General features: G+C 46.0%; 1 protein-coding gene across 3 annotated transcripts in view; it reads right to left on the minus strand.

Moving 5' to 3' along the window:
• Nucleotides 1-13,630, minus strand: part of TLN2 (talin 2) — a 446,754-nt gene extending 433,124 nt beyond the window's left edge. For all 3 annotated transcript variants that reach the window (XM_060294173.1, XM_060294172.1, XM_030878890.2), the window contains exon 1: nt 13,474-13,630. The gene's annotated coding sequence lies outside the window, so the exon portion shown is untranslated. The remainder of the gene's footprint in view (nt 1-13,473) is intronic.
• Nucleotides 13,631-15,286: the final 1,656 nt, after the last annotated feature.

Below are 15,286 nucleotides of genomic sequence, written 5' to 3' on the forward strand. Positions count from 1 at the left end.
TAGGGAATTTTAAAAAACAGTGTCCAGGGCTTCCCTGGTGGTGCAGTGGTTGAGAGTCCCCCTGCTGATGCAGGGGACACGGGTTCGTGCCCCGGTCCGGGAAGATCCCACATGCCGCGGAGCGGCTGGGCCCGTGAGCCATGGCCGCTGAGCCTACGCGTCTGGAGCCTGTGCTCTGCAACGGGAGAGGCCGCTACAGTGAGAAGCCCGCGTACCGCAAAAAAAAACAGTGACCAGGTCCCGCTCTCAGAGATTCCAAATCAGGGGGTGGTTTGGGAACCACCACAATCAGCAGGTTTAAGGAGCTTCCCTGGTGGTTCTGATGCACACCCAGAGCCTAGAATCACAGTCATGAATTAAAGTCGGGGTCCACCCAGACATCCCAGGAAAAGAAGAGAGTGCCCAGTTGTGGTCAGGAGAGTGGGACTCCAGTGCCAGCTTTGCCAAGTGGCGTCAGTCAGTCTCATCCTTCTGGGACTCAGTTCCTTCCCTGTCAAAGGGAGAGGCTGACCTAGAACCATTCAGGCTCCCTTTTTAAAGAAATAAAACACTGATGATAAAAATAAATATGTCCCACAAAGACATCTACTCTTTCTTCCTGGATGTACTAGGCCCGACGGCTTTGTGGCTGCATGTCAGGCTGCCCGTGGCTGATATCTTACCCAGAGGGAGAGCTCCTTTAACCCCGAGGGAAGGGCCCAGGAGTGACAGGTGCTGAGCCCAATGGAGAGCCCTTTAAGGAGAAAATTAAGCCTCTTAAAGTGCCCTCAATGTAACCTCTCAAACCCAGGAATAATCTACACTCCCCTTGGAAGATTTGCCACACATGATCTCAGGCCACACTCGGGAAATTATCTCCACTTACATCAAACTAGGTCCCGGACACGGATGCCAAGTAATTCAATGGGCAGTCCCGAAGCATGCAAACAGAAAGAGAAGAGAGCGGTCTTGATTTAAATACACGAAGTCTGAAGCCTGGGAGCTTGCGAGAATAGTTCAGAGGGCAGCAAGGCACACTTCACCCATCTGCAGGAATTCACTCAGCCAGGGCCTCAAACATCGTATGAGGAAAAGGAGACATCTCTCTGTGCGGTCAAGTGGACCCTGGGGACAAGTGATGCACCAACAATTCACCAGAACATTGAGGTCAGTGATAAACACTTAAGACAAGTGAACTTAACGTCTTCAACCCAGCAGTGAGTTACCAAGCAGACTGTTTAAGAGCCCCTCTTCAGAGATAAAAGCGAGAGGCAGCCATTTGTCTCTGTCTAGCTGTCCTCAGCAGGTGCTTTCCACCACTCAACAAGTATGTAACAAGGACAGGATTCATTCATTCAGTGCTTGAACCCCTAACTCTCAGCACATGACCTAAGAAACACTGCCCCCGAGGGACAACACTTTTCCGCCTCAACATTGCTCTCTTCCTTAGCTCCAATCTGGAAAACAATGACTTTACCTCGTGGAAGGCTAACTCTATAACCAGCAAGTTTTCTTCATCAATTACTCACATTAAAATATTTTGTTGAATGAACCTATCTATGAAACAGAATCAGACTCACAGAATCAGACTTGTGGTAGCCAAGGGGAGGGATGGATTGGGAGTTTGGGATTAGCAGATGCAAACTAGTATATATGGGAAGGATAAACAACACGGTCCTACTATATAGCACAGGGAACTATATTCAATATCCTGTGATAAACTATAATAGAAAAGAATATGAAAAAGAATGTATGTATATGATAAATGAATCACTTTGCTGTACGGGAGAAATTAACACGACATTGTAAAGCGACTATACTCCAATTAAACAAAAATTTTGTTGATTATCTATCATGTGCCAGACATTGTTTTAGACACTTGGGGACACAAGTCCAAGGGATGTTTTCTCTCATGAGCTTACATTCTAGTGCTATGAGACAGACAATAAATGAATCACGTATGTAACACAGGCAGACCTCATGTTACTGCACCTCACTTTATCACGCTTTGCAGATACCACTGTTTTTACAAATTGAACGTCTGTGGCAACCCTGTGCCAAGCAAGTCTAACAGGACCACTTTTCTATCAGCATTTGCTCATCTCCTGTCTCTGTGTCACATTTTGGTAATTCTCACAATATTTCAAACTTTTTCAATATTATTATATTTGTTATGGTGATGTGTGATCAATGATCTTTGATGTGACACCTGTAACTGTTTTGCGGGTGCCACAAACTGCACCCATATAAGATGACGAACTTAATCAATAAATGCTTGTGTTCTGACTGCTACACTAACCTGCAGCTCTCCGTCTCTTTCCCTCTCCTCCAGCTTCCCTGTTCCCTGAGACACAATACTGAAATTAGGCCAATTAATAACCCTACAAAGGCCTCTAAGTGTCCAAGTGAAAGGAAGGGTCACACATCTCCCACTTTAAATCAGAAGCTAGAAATGATTAAGGTTAGTGAGGAAGGCATGTCAGACAGGCCAAAAGCTAGGTCTCTTGTGCCAAACAGCCAAGCTGTGAATGCATGCAAAGGGAAAGTTCTTAAAGAAAATTGAAAGTACTATGTCAGTGAACACACAAATGATACAAAAGGGAAACAGCTTTATTGCTGATACAGAGAAAGTTTTGTCGGTCTGGATAGAAGAGCAAACCAGCCGCAACATTCCCTTCAGCTAAAGCCTAATCCAAAGCAAGGCCCTAAGTCTCCTCAATTCTAGGAAGGCTGAAAGAGGTGAGGAAGCTGCAGAAGAAAAGTGTGAAGCTAGCAGAGGTTGGTTAGTGAGGCTTAAGGAAAGAAGCCGTCTCCATAACAGAAAAGTGCAAGGCAAAGCAACAAGTGCTGATGTATTGCGTTGGCCAAAAAGTTCATTCGGGTTTTTCTCTAACATCTTGCGGAAAAATCCAAACGACCTTTTTGGCCAACCCACAGAATCTGCAGCAAGTTATCCAGAAGATCTAGCTAAGATCATTAATGAAGGAGGCTACACCAAACAACAGATTTTCAACGTAGATAAAACAGCCTTATACTGCAAGAAGATGCCATCTAAGACTTTCATAGCTGGAGAGGAGAAGTCAATGATAGCTTCAAAGGACAGGCTGACTCTCTTGTTAGGGGCTAATGCAGCTGCTGACTTTAAATTGAAGCTAGTGCTCATTTATCATTCTGAAAATCCTAGGATCCTTAAGAATTATGCTCAATCTACTCTGCCTGTGCTCTGTAAATGGAGCAACAAAGGCTGGATGACAGCATATCCAGTTTACAACATGGCTTACTGAATATTTTAAGCCCACTGTTGAGACCTACTACTCAGAAAAAAATATTTCTTTCCAAATACTACTGCTCATTGACGAGGCACCTGGTCACCCAAGAGCTCTGATGGAGACGTACAACAAGATGAATATTTTCCATGCCTGCTAACACAACATCCATTCTGCAGCCCATGGATCAAGGAGTCATTTCAACTTTCAGGTCTTATTCTTTAAGAAATACATTTTGTAAGTCTGTAGCTGCCATAGACAGTGACTCTTCTGATAGATCGGGGCAAAGCAAATTGAAAACCTTCCAGAAAGGATTCACCAGTCTAGATACCATTAAGAACACTTATGATTCACGGTAAGACGTCAAAATAACAACATTAACAGGAATTTGGAAGACATTGATTCCAACCCTCATGGATGACTTTGAGGGGTTCAAGATTTCAGTGGAGGAAGTAACTGCAGATGTGGTAGAAAGATCAAGAGGACTAGAATTAGAAGTGGAGCCTGAAGATGTTACTGAATTGTTGCAATCTCATGAGAAAACCTGAATGAGGAATTGCTTCTTACACATGAGCAAAGAAGGTGGTTTCTTGAGATGGCATGTATTCCCAGTGAAGATGCTGTGAAGATTACTGAAATGACAACAAAGGATTTAGAATATCACATAAACTTAGCTGATAAAGCAGCTGCAGGGTTTGAGAGAACTGACTCCAATTTTGAAACAAGTTCTACTGTGGGTAAAATGCTATCAAACAGCACTGCATGCGACAGAGAAATTGTCCGTGAAAGGAAGAGTCAATCAGTGCAGCAAGCTTCATCGCTGTCTTACTTTAAGATGTGGCCATAAGCACCCCAACCTTCAGCCACCAGCTCCCAAACTGGTCAGCAGCCATCAACATAGAGGCAAAACCCTCCACCAACAAAAAGATCATGACTCTCTGAAGACTCAGAGGATGGTTACCACTTTTTTGCAATAAAGTATTTTTTAATTAAGGTATGTACATTGTTTTTTTAGATGTAATGCTATTGCACACTTTTAATAGACTACAGTACAGTGTAAATATACACTGGAAAACAAAAAATATGTAGGACTCTATTTTGATATTCACTTTATTGCCGTGGTCTGGAACAGAAGCTACAATATCTCCCAAGTATGCCTGTATCAGGGAATAATAAATGATATGAAAACAAAGAAGAGGCTGAGAGCAGGGGCTGGGGGATGCCAGGGAGACCTCTAAGGAGGTGATACTGGAGCAGATTCCTAAGTCAAGTCAAGTGTGAGAGAACAGCCCCCTCCTTCAGAAGCCAGGACGGGGAGATACAGCAGCAGAACAGGAGCTGGAACGGCCAGAGTGCAGGAGGAGAACCAGGTTAGGATTGCAGTGCAGAAGCCAAGTGAAGACAGCCAAAGAGAGAGCTGGCTAACTGCTGCCGAGAGGCTGCAGGCGATGACAACTAAGAGTTGGCCATTAAGTATCACTGGCACCTGAAGAAGCATGGTTTTGGTGAAGAGGGGGTGGGGGGTGGGCAAGAAGCCAAACTGGGGTGGGTTCAAGACAGAATGAGAGGGGAAAGCGGGCAAAATGTATGACAGTTCTTTTAGAAAGTACTTACTCCAAGGGAGAATGAGGAATTGGGAGAACAGCCGACTAGGATAGTGGGTTGAGAGTGTTTTGTGGTTGCTGCTTTCTCCCTTAAGATGAGAGATACTAGAGCATGTTTCTCATGGAGATGATCCATCAGAGGGAGAAAACTAATGATGCAGAAGGGAAAGGAGATTCGTGCATGAGTGAGAGCCTTGCATGCCAACAGGGAACGGGCTCCAGTTCACATGTGGTTCCAGTGCTGTGTGGTTACGGTGCAGGGAGGCTAGCAGATTTAGCACGAGGAGATGATGAAACTAGTTCCTAATTGCTTCTTTTTTCTCCGTGAAATAAGCCAAGTCCTCAGCTGAGAGTGGGGTGGGGACAGAAACATAGTGGGCTGGGCAGTGTCAAGAGTCCGCCTTGAGGTTTATGGTCATAAATCAAAAGCAAGACGATGCAGATGGCTGGTTTTCTCCAGCCAGGTTCATCAGGCTGAGGCAGGAGCACAGTGGGCAGAGGGTGGGGTTTTCCCAGGAAAGTAAGATGAAGGGAGAAATGGTCAAAGAGGTTGAGGGTGTATGGAAGCACCTGGGGGTCGGGGTGGAGGGGAGAGTGGTAGGCGGTAATAAGTATGATGGACAATGAAGTGGAAGGGTCACCAGGTCAGAGGCCCATGTAGGGGGCAGGATAGGTGGAACAGGGTAATAACAGGAATAAGATAAAAGAGAAAAGGTGAGGGTCAGACTGGAATGCTTGTCAAGATTTTGGTGGAGGTACAGTTACTGGTAATGATAAGGTCCACAACTGTGGTGCAAGTTTAGTGGGCAATAAAATCAACTTAGTGGGTCATGACCAGCAATTTTTTTTTAATGACACAGAATAAAAAGTATGCAACTACATTATACCTAGTAATGGGTAAACATGTTCGTGAAACTTGTTTCAGTTGTATGTGTATTTGCATTGGGTCTCACATAAGATGTATTTCTCCTATGGATCGGGGTTAAAAAAAAACTCCCAGGACACCAGGGCAAGGCTTCTCTACCATGGCACTGCTTACATTTTAGCCCACGTGATTCTCTGTGGTCAGGGCTCTCTGGTGCATCGTAGGGCGTTTAGCAGCATCCCAGGCCTCCCCTCACTGGACGCCCGTAGCACCCCCTAGACATTGCCAAATAGCCTCTGGGTGGCAAAACTGCTGAGAACCAGCAGCCTAGAAATAACCATGGGAGGGATGGCTGAAGTAGCAAGAGGAAAAGATAACTAAAAGAGAGCTGGTCAAAGGACTGAATTGGGGGGGGGGGGACAATCTATATAGATGTCCAAGTTACCAAAAATGTTGATGGGAGGAGGGACTGTGAGCCAGATGAACAAGATCTTCCAAGAATGAGGCAAAATAACTACGGAAGCCCGGGCGCCTAGAGCCCGTGCTCCACAACAAGAGAAGCCACTGCAATGAGAAGCCCGCACACAGAAACGAAGAGCAGCTCCCACTCGCTGCAACTAGAGAAAGCCCGCGCACAGCAACGAAGACCCAACGCAGCCAAAAATAAATAAATTTAATTAATTAATTAAAAAAAAAAAGAATGAGGGAAAGTGACCCAGAGGGCTGTAGCTGAATGTTCTCTACCCCAGCTACGCATTAGAATTACCTGGAAAACTCACCCACCAATGCCCAGGCCCCACCCAGACCAACCAAATCAGAATCCCCAGGTGACCCCAATGTGAAGCCAGGGTGGAGACGCCTACAGCAGATGCCCACTCTCCAAGGCCCAGCTGAAGTATGACCTCCTTCCTGAAAATTTCCTTCCTATTTCACTTCTTTTCATACACCCCACTCAGCACAACGAATCTTGCTTTGCTTATAACTTACATGTGAAATCATCAGAAAAGAAGAAAAGCACTAAAATTAAGCAGCTAAAAACAGAACAAGTGTTTATCTGCTGAAGAATTTTAGAATTAGGAGATCCGCTAGTGGGGAATCTTTCAGGGAAACTTCTTGAGCTTCAGGTCAGCCACTCCTCTGGAGGGCATCCAGACAAGTGAGGGTCCCCGGGCACAGCCCAGCACTTATGTGTCACTGATAAGCATTGCTAGAAATATGTCCCCTCTGGAGACACCGTAATAGACACTTGTTGAAATTAATGACTACTGTACTTCATCCCCACCCCCACCCCAAATGCACCAATGAGTAGATTACAACAATTTAAGCACCATTTATTATCTGATCACGATTTGCTTCACAATACCCTTCACATGTAGGCAACTTTTTATTAAAAGCAATCAGTGACATCAAATCTTGAATATGTATGTATGTATGATGAAAAACAAGAAGACAGGAACCAGAGACTAATAGTCCTCTCTGCTTTCCCATGAGAAACCATTATAGAATATTTAAAATATCCCTGAACTCTGACGTTCACTGTTGATTAACCACACACAACCATGTACGAAACATCACTACATCCCCAAACACCTACAAAAGATACAGAAAAAAGTTAAGTAAAATAACTCAAATATTTCTTTTTCCCAGCTTGGTGAAACTGATAAAACTGAGTTAACTTGCCTTGATTGGCACCCTAACTTTCATCCATGAAAGGGCAGAGCACCGGCTAGACAAGAACACAAGAGCTGCAAAACAGAGGAAGCTGTTCCTCTACACCAGTGGTTTGCAAAGTGTGGTCCAGCACCAGCGAGATCAGCATCACCTGGGAACTTGGTAAAAATGCAAATTATCAGTCCCCACCTAAGACTAACAGAATATGAAACTGTGGCCGAACAAAGTGGGTTTTAACAAGTCCTCCAGGTGACTCTGAGGCATTCTCTCCTGGAAACCACTGAATCTAAACCATGGTTTTCAAATTTGCAGCACAGCCCCGGCTTCCAGGGGGTTGAGATTCAGAGCCTCCCACTAGCATTCACAGAATCACGTGGTATGTACTTTTTAAAATGTGAACAGAGATTCCACTGCTTTTGAAAGTTTCATTTTTTTGTAGTGACTGCCAAGAACTGAAATACTATCAAGTTTCAAAAATCACATCAAGGGGCAGGACTGAAAATGGTACACAGGGAGAGCAATCAGCTAAGCTAAAGATAGTGTGGAAGGAGACCAGGGTTCAAATGCCAGCAGAGTCATTTAGCAGCAACTTTCTGGGGCTCAGGAAAACCAAGTTTGAGGAGATGCTGCTCCTCTCTAGGAAGCCTCTTCAGTTGGCCAGAAGACCCCATCTTCAGAATGGGATCAGAAAAAGTCAAGGGAAAGGAGACTGCTTGCTAAGAGCTTTCATGACTGCTTGTTGTCACTCTCCTGGGAGATAGAGGTAAATAGCTCTTCCAGAAGCCATGGCTTACCCTGAAGGAATTTACTTAAACTTGGGAAATCTCAGAATTTTAGAAGATAACTAACTGAAAGTTTCCAAAGAGACAAGAGATTGCTACAGAAGGCATCAGAGAAAACATGATATTGCCCAAATTTGTTTCTAAAATGGTTCCAGACAAATTTCCTATTCATTAACCAAATAACACTTTAAAGAGTTTTCATACAGAAAAGCCTGCAAGTCTGAGCCAGTAAACCATTCAAGGTGTATAAGGGGCAAGTTTACCACCCCTCTGCCCCAATGCTAATTTTAAACAATATTAAATTTTATGTATCCTTCCGTATCTTTCTCCAAGGTCATACACCTACTAGGGCTTCTTTTTTAAATCGGAAATAGGGTCATACTCTTGATACATATGATACTCAGCAACTCGATTTTATTTACATGTAATGTATCACAGACATCCTTCACAAAACAATCCATACTAGCTGTACCCTATTTTATCCATCCTACTGATGGACACTCATGGTGCTTCTAGTTTATTTACCGTAGTAATCCTGCAAGAAACATCCTCACACACAGATCCCTACATGCTGATGTTTTTACTTCTGTAAGAAAGGATTCCAAATATGCAACTGCTGGTTCATATGGCATACACGTTCCAAATTTTCACCAAAACTGTCTGCTTTCCCTAAAGGCTGCACCAGTTCATACTCCCCACAAGAGTCTGAGGGTTGCCCCCAATCCCCCTAATGGAGGATGTTACCAATCTTTACAACATGAATTAATTGAACAGAAAACTAATATCTCTTTGTTTTTTAATTTGCATTTCCCTGACCATTATGTACGTTGAGGATCTTTTCACATGTTTATGATCATTTGTACCTCTTATCTCAGAAATTGCCTGTTCACATCCTTTGTATATCTTTGATCATGCTGGACTGTTCAAGTACTGTTTAATCTCACACTAATCCCCTCTCGCCCCCGGAATCTATGAGATGTGTCAAGTATAAAAGAATAGCACCCTCTAGGAACTCAGTATGTGGGGTGAGGCCAGGGGATGATTTCTTAGCTTGAAGTACATGGTAAGCCCTCAAAAACAATTTCTGAATAAGTGAATAGCAGGCTTAGAGAATTCTGTTTGTTAAGAGTGCAGCTAAGAGAGTAAAAAGGAAACACAAATATTCACTACTTGTTCTGCATATTCAGAACAGCATCACTTTGGCTGAAATTAAATTGTTGGTTAAGGGAGAAACAAAACCATGGTCTTGGCACTGACTCTGACAATGCACCTTGAAACGGGTGGCAAAAGAGCCCAGTCTTAATTCATAGCTCTGGGTGGTACATAAACAAAGGCTCTCAAAACCAAGCGACACCTGCCACTAAGCCACAGGCTGTTCGTTTGGTCAATGGACAGGAGAAGCCTACCTTAAACATTTTGTTCTTTTCTTGTTTTTTGTCTCCAACGCCATCCAAGATTTTTTAGCCTTTCAAAATCTCCTGCTTATTGGGGAAGGGGAGTGAGGAGGGCCTGCAGGGGGGTTTGACAGAGTTCAGATTCCTTAACTCTTTTAACTTTAGGCAAAACATCTGGTTATACCCAGCATTTATCCCCATTATTTGCAATAGTTCTGTTTGGCTTATGTCTTAACTAGTCTCCTTATTAAATATAAAAGTAATAGGATTAAAAACTTCTGGGGGAAAGTACTGTAATTAAAAAGGCACCAGTTGGGTATGGTAAGCTGTAATTCTGGTCCTGCTTATTAAGTTTTCCTTCTTGGCTTTAATTTTTTTTTGTATCCATAAAAATAACTTTGAATTATTTAACTCTTTTTTAGTATTTCCTGTATTGGCTAAACACCACCCCAAATCTCCAAGAAAACATTATAACTCAAAAGTTCTGGAGTAGTAATGTCACAGAACACAAGTTTTAGATACTGTCCCAAGAATCAGGCATGCCACACACACTACAACACACACACACACAGCCTGGTAACTTGACAGGCAACTCTCCAAAATGAATAGGCATTTTCTCACCTCCTGAAGTTAGAAAACCTTCTTAATAGGAAAAAAATTGCAGGAACTTTGATCAAGCCATGAGGTTATAATAAGAATCTGGCAACAGGCAACAAAGCACAATTTATAACACTTTGTTAAGAGAGGCATAAAAAAAATAAATAAATATTGAGGTAGTATACTTGGGAATGAAAACTGAAGGGTTTGTAATAAAACTTCTCTTTTTTAAATCTCTTATTTTAGCATTATTGAGAAAACTCCTTTAAGATTTTTATTATGTAATGTTTAGCACATGCACAAAAATGTGACACATATATATAAAGCACAATCCTAAGATGAATAAATACATCTTTAGATTTTCTTTTTTCCTGAGCATAGTTGGTAAAGATTTAAATTGTTCATCACCTGTAACCATCCTTAACTGTTCTTAGGAACAAATGATCTGCTGGGAGCCAGGAGTGGAGGAATGGGGGAATCAGTATAATTTTGAGCTATAAAAGAAACTGGGCTAAAGCAAAAAATAACACACACACACACACACACACACACACATACCCCTATTTCTAAAACCTGACTTTGCTTAAAAATACTCTAGGGAACAGTGTTTGAAAAACCCTGAACAAGTAGATTTAACAGTAAGTGAGTTCAAGACCCATATAAATAAACCTTTGCCTAGAAAGAATTTCCCCAATAACTAATTGAACAGGATCATTTTAAAAGTGCACCTTCCCTTTGGAGGTAGAAGCACAACATCAATGCCAAAAACAGAAACTCTAATAACTCTCTAGTATCTCCTTGAAGACCTGAGTGGGTACAAAGGCAGAGAGAAACCAGTGACTTCCCCGATCTGAGGAGCCCTGTGTTTCTGGGATTCAAGGTACCACTTCTAAGACTGGGAACTTTACAAAAGGGATGGAGGCTTTCAGCAACTGATTTGATTCTCTCCTAAATTAATTATGCTAATTCCAGATAAATGTATCTTAGGCTCAGGGTGTTCTCCACAATTCTAGGGCTCAGTGAAAACAAAATTAGCATTCGTGCAGGTATCCCTCCTCTCTCAAGGCCATTTGTCTTGTCACACCACCGCACCTCCAGGGTTTTTGCATGGATAACCCAAATCAGCCAACAAGGAAGATAAAATCTTGGAAACCCAATGGCTGACATTCCCACTAGAGGCATTTATTGAAGTGGACAGACGCAAGAGCAGCCTAATCCCTGACAACAAAGGGCGCATCTCCGAGATGAAAGCCTCCCCCCATCCCCTACATCCCCTCTGTGATCCCCTGAAGCCTCTCCAATGACAAAGCCCCAAAGTGCTGACATGACCTCAATAGTATGGCATCATTTCTCTCGCCAAGGAGAACGGCTGGCACGTTCCTGCCAGCGAACTATAGGTCAGCCAATACGCCCTTCCCCTGACCCTTCGCAAAGCAGAGATTACAATCTATTTCAAAAGTAGATTCCCCAGTGTCCACTCCTGAGGAGTCGCCAACTCCAAGCTCTGGAGGAGGGAGGATAGCGCGCAACCTGAAGAATGCCACAACTCAGCACCCCGGGTACTATCAGAAGCCAAAGTAAGTGGTACTAAGAGCACCAGGCTGCTTGTAATTTATTACATTTGGGGGGGTACAATTCTCCGGAACATCACCCCTACTCTCCTGTCTTTAACTGTGTCTTGCACAACGCCAACACTTCAGCTCATTCCTCTCTCACCGTCTGGAAATTGCCAGAGGTTAGTTTTCACCACGAGACAGGGACTGTGAATCAATCTCCTTTCCCCAGGTCACCTGGGCTCTTCACGGGCAGCAAAAATCCAAGTTTCCCCACGCGTCACCTGAAGCCCTAACTTCTGGAACCCCCCCCCCTTAACCTCGCCCCACGAGCTGGCACCGCGGCGAGAGACGAGCACGCAGCCGCTGGCGCTGCGGCCGCAGCCAGGGAGGCGAGAGGAGGCTCGGACTGGTGTTCCGCCCCGGAACCCCCGCAAGCCAGGCCGTCGGCCCCGACGCGAAAACCGGGCGCCTCCTCTCCGCGGGGAGTGAGATCCCGCGTTCTGTGGAGCGCCCAGGCGGATCCCGGTGCCGGCAAAACGCTCCGCACCGGTGCCCGGCCGGGGGACGCGGCCAAGCGCACGGCTCCCGCGGAGCGTCCAGGCAGCCGCGGCGGCAGAAGAGGGGCGTGTTTCTTGCGCCTCGGGGCCCGACCGCTGCGTCTCGGCTGGACCGGGGAAGGAGGCGAGCCGAGCGTGCAGTCCCAGACGGCGGCTCTCGGCCCTCAACCCCGGCGGGCCGGCCTGGCGACGCGCTGCAGCCCGCGCGCCCTTGCGGGGACAGGCGCGGTGCGCGCCCTGCGGGGCCGCCTCAGTGCCGGCCTGGGCGCGCAAACTTTCCGAGAGAAAACCGCTCCAGCCTCTCCAGCGGGGGCGCCGCGCTGTCCCCCGGGCCCACCAACTGTTCGCCCCCTCCCCTCCGTAGCCAAGACCCACTGAAAATATGGCGCCCTCGAACGTCGCTCCTCGGTCCCCTCAGGGAATCCCGAAATGCCCGTCTCCAGGACCCCCGGCTCCCGGTGGGCGCGAAATTTCAGCTCCTGGGGCCGAGAAAGGAGAGGGCGCCCCTGGTCCAGCGCGAGGCCAGCGGCACTGAATCCCAATCCTCCCCTAGCTCTAGGTCCCTCAGCGGCCAGCAGTTTGCTAGTGGCGAGATTGCCAAGTAAAGGGGAATCGTGGAATCTGCAGGTCTGAGAGTCCGGGACTGGCAAAGGAGCTCCGCACCGGCCGGCTGTCTTTGCCTGGAGCCCGGCCGGAGACTTGTTTGCAAAGTGGCGCTGGAGTCGGGGCGACCAGTGCTGGAATGAAGCCGCTCCGCCTGCGCCAACTCTCCTGGCGCGGGGACCCGGCCGGGGCCGAGGGGACACTCCATGCAGGCGGGGCCGCTTTTCAAAGCCCAGTTACCGGAAACCCAGCGGGAGCCCCGCAGGGGACCGGCTGCCCACGGCTAGGAATCCGCTCTCGGGCGCCGGCTGCGAGGCTGTTTGCAAACCGCGGCGCCCGGGTCCAGTGCAGTGAAACATACAATGTGCGATAGACAGGTGCATTAATTTAATTTTATTTTTATTTTCTGCAAATAGCCCTCCTAGAACATCAAATCTGGGAGCTTTGCGGGGTTTTTTGCATCACTCAAGAGATGCAAAAGGAAGGGGAAAACCACCCACATTTTCCTTCTGTAGAGGGGAGGGAAAAGACACGAGAAATTCATGCAACGTGCATGCAGCTGGAGGAAGAGGAAAACCCGAGTGAGTCGTGAGCCTTACCGGCGGATGCATTTACTGTCTCACTGCAGAGCGCCTGCACCGGAGTGCAGCCGGCGACCCCCCGCGCGCCCGGCGACCGCTCCGCTCCCTCAGCCGCCTCAGCCGCTGCCGCCGCCGCTGGCTCCAGGCGCGGAACAAGAGCCGAGGGCGAGCGCGAGCGCACGGCCCGGGCGCGCCGGGAGGGCAGGAAGCGCGTCATCACTCGGGGACGGCGCGGCTCCGGTCCGGCGGTGGTGCAGCGCGGCAGCCGGGCTGGGCCGGCACGAGCTCCCGCGGGCCCCTCCTGAGTCTCTAGCCTGCTGTCCGGTGGGGAGAGGGTCCGCGAGGCAAGGCGACGCGCCGGACGAGCTGTCGCAGAACTCGGGCTCTGCCATGCAAGGGGGGGAGGGGATGCACCGTCTTGGGGAATGGGGCCCCTAGGTCCGCAGAGCGCTTCTCCTGATCGCTGGCCCGCCGCTGGAGGAAGCGAGGTGCGGTTCCGACGGGAAGACCCTGGTGGGCTCTGGGGTTCTACTGCGACTCTGTCGGCGGGAACCCGAAGCGGGATTGTCCCTCTCTGTAAATGTCACACACGCCGACACCGAAACTCAGCTGGTCAGAGGTCATTTAGGGATTTAGAGAACGGCTTTAGGTATGAGGGGCATATTCTTTTAAGTTCATAAGAAGAAATTTCTTCTGCCTACTGTGCCCTTAAATAAAGTCAATTGTATACCTTACAGTTACACAGCCCTTAGGAAATGTAGGATGACCTGAAACCATTTGAAGTTTAGGAAGCGAGGAGACAAATCCCAAAACACTGTGTATTATATGATCCCATTTTTAAAAACTACAATGTGTGGAGAGAGGCAGAAAAGACTGAACACATAAACACTAAGATGTTAACTAGGTCTCAGTGATTGGTGAAATTGTGGGTGATTTTTCTTTTTCTGCTTAGTTCTAGTTTCTGATTTTTCTGTAAGGAACACATTACTTTTGTAATTCAAAAAAAAATTTTTTAATAAAAGATCTTGCATTTTTTTTCCATCCCAATATAAAATGACCAGAATTAACCCCTTTTCCCAAGAAATAGGTAGCAAATCTCTTTAGTTACTCATAAATGAAACTACTGCAACTTTTTAGTGTTTCTCAGAGCATGAAACTGCTATCCTTATGAAATGAAGATGATGTAAATTGACACTATCTTGAAGAAGTCCATTGGGACATTGGATAAGCCTGGACACTCTATAAAAACAATAGCATGTTATTGTCCCAGTTGATGGACTTGATTTTATTATGACCCCAGAGATCTTTATAACAGAGGATAGCTTTGTAACTTATTGCAGAGAATAAACTTTATAAATCAAAAAGCACGGGTAGAGAACCAATTAACAGGCAACTTGAGTAAGTTCTAAAAGTTGCAGGGCACTGACTGTTTCTAATTGCCCAGGAAAAATGGTTCTTTTTAAAGAACTTTTTTAACATTCCCCAGTCTAACAATGACTGGTAATGGCAAGGAGCCACCTCAGGGGATGGTAAAAAGTAAATGTTTATTGATTTCTGTAAGAGATTGGTAATAAGCTCATTAAATTAATGCCACCTAAATTGTCCCTTGGTTTACTGACCATATTTTTATAGTTCACATGACAGGTTTATGTAAGAAGCTCTTCAAGACAAACAGAAAAATTGATTGCAACTAAAGTCATTTTCCCCTTCCACTTAGTCCTCAGTTCATGGGGCCCAATGTCTTCGCATCAAGCATCTCAAAATTGAATTTTTCCCCAACTTGGATTTCAAGATTTTCCATCACTTAATTCACCATTCTCAAAGTATCCCA

Source organism: Globicephala melas, chromosome 2 (genome assembly GCF_963455315.2).
Source record: "Globicephala melas chromosome 2, mGloMel1.2, whole genome shotgun sequence".
NCBI lineage: Eukaryota > Metazoa > Chordata > Mammalia > Artiodactyla > Delphinidae > Globicephala > Globicephala melas.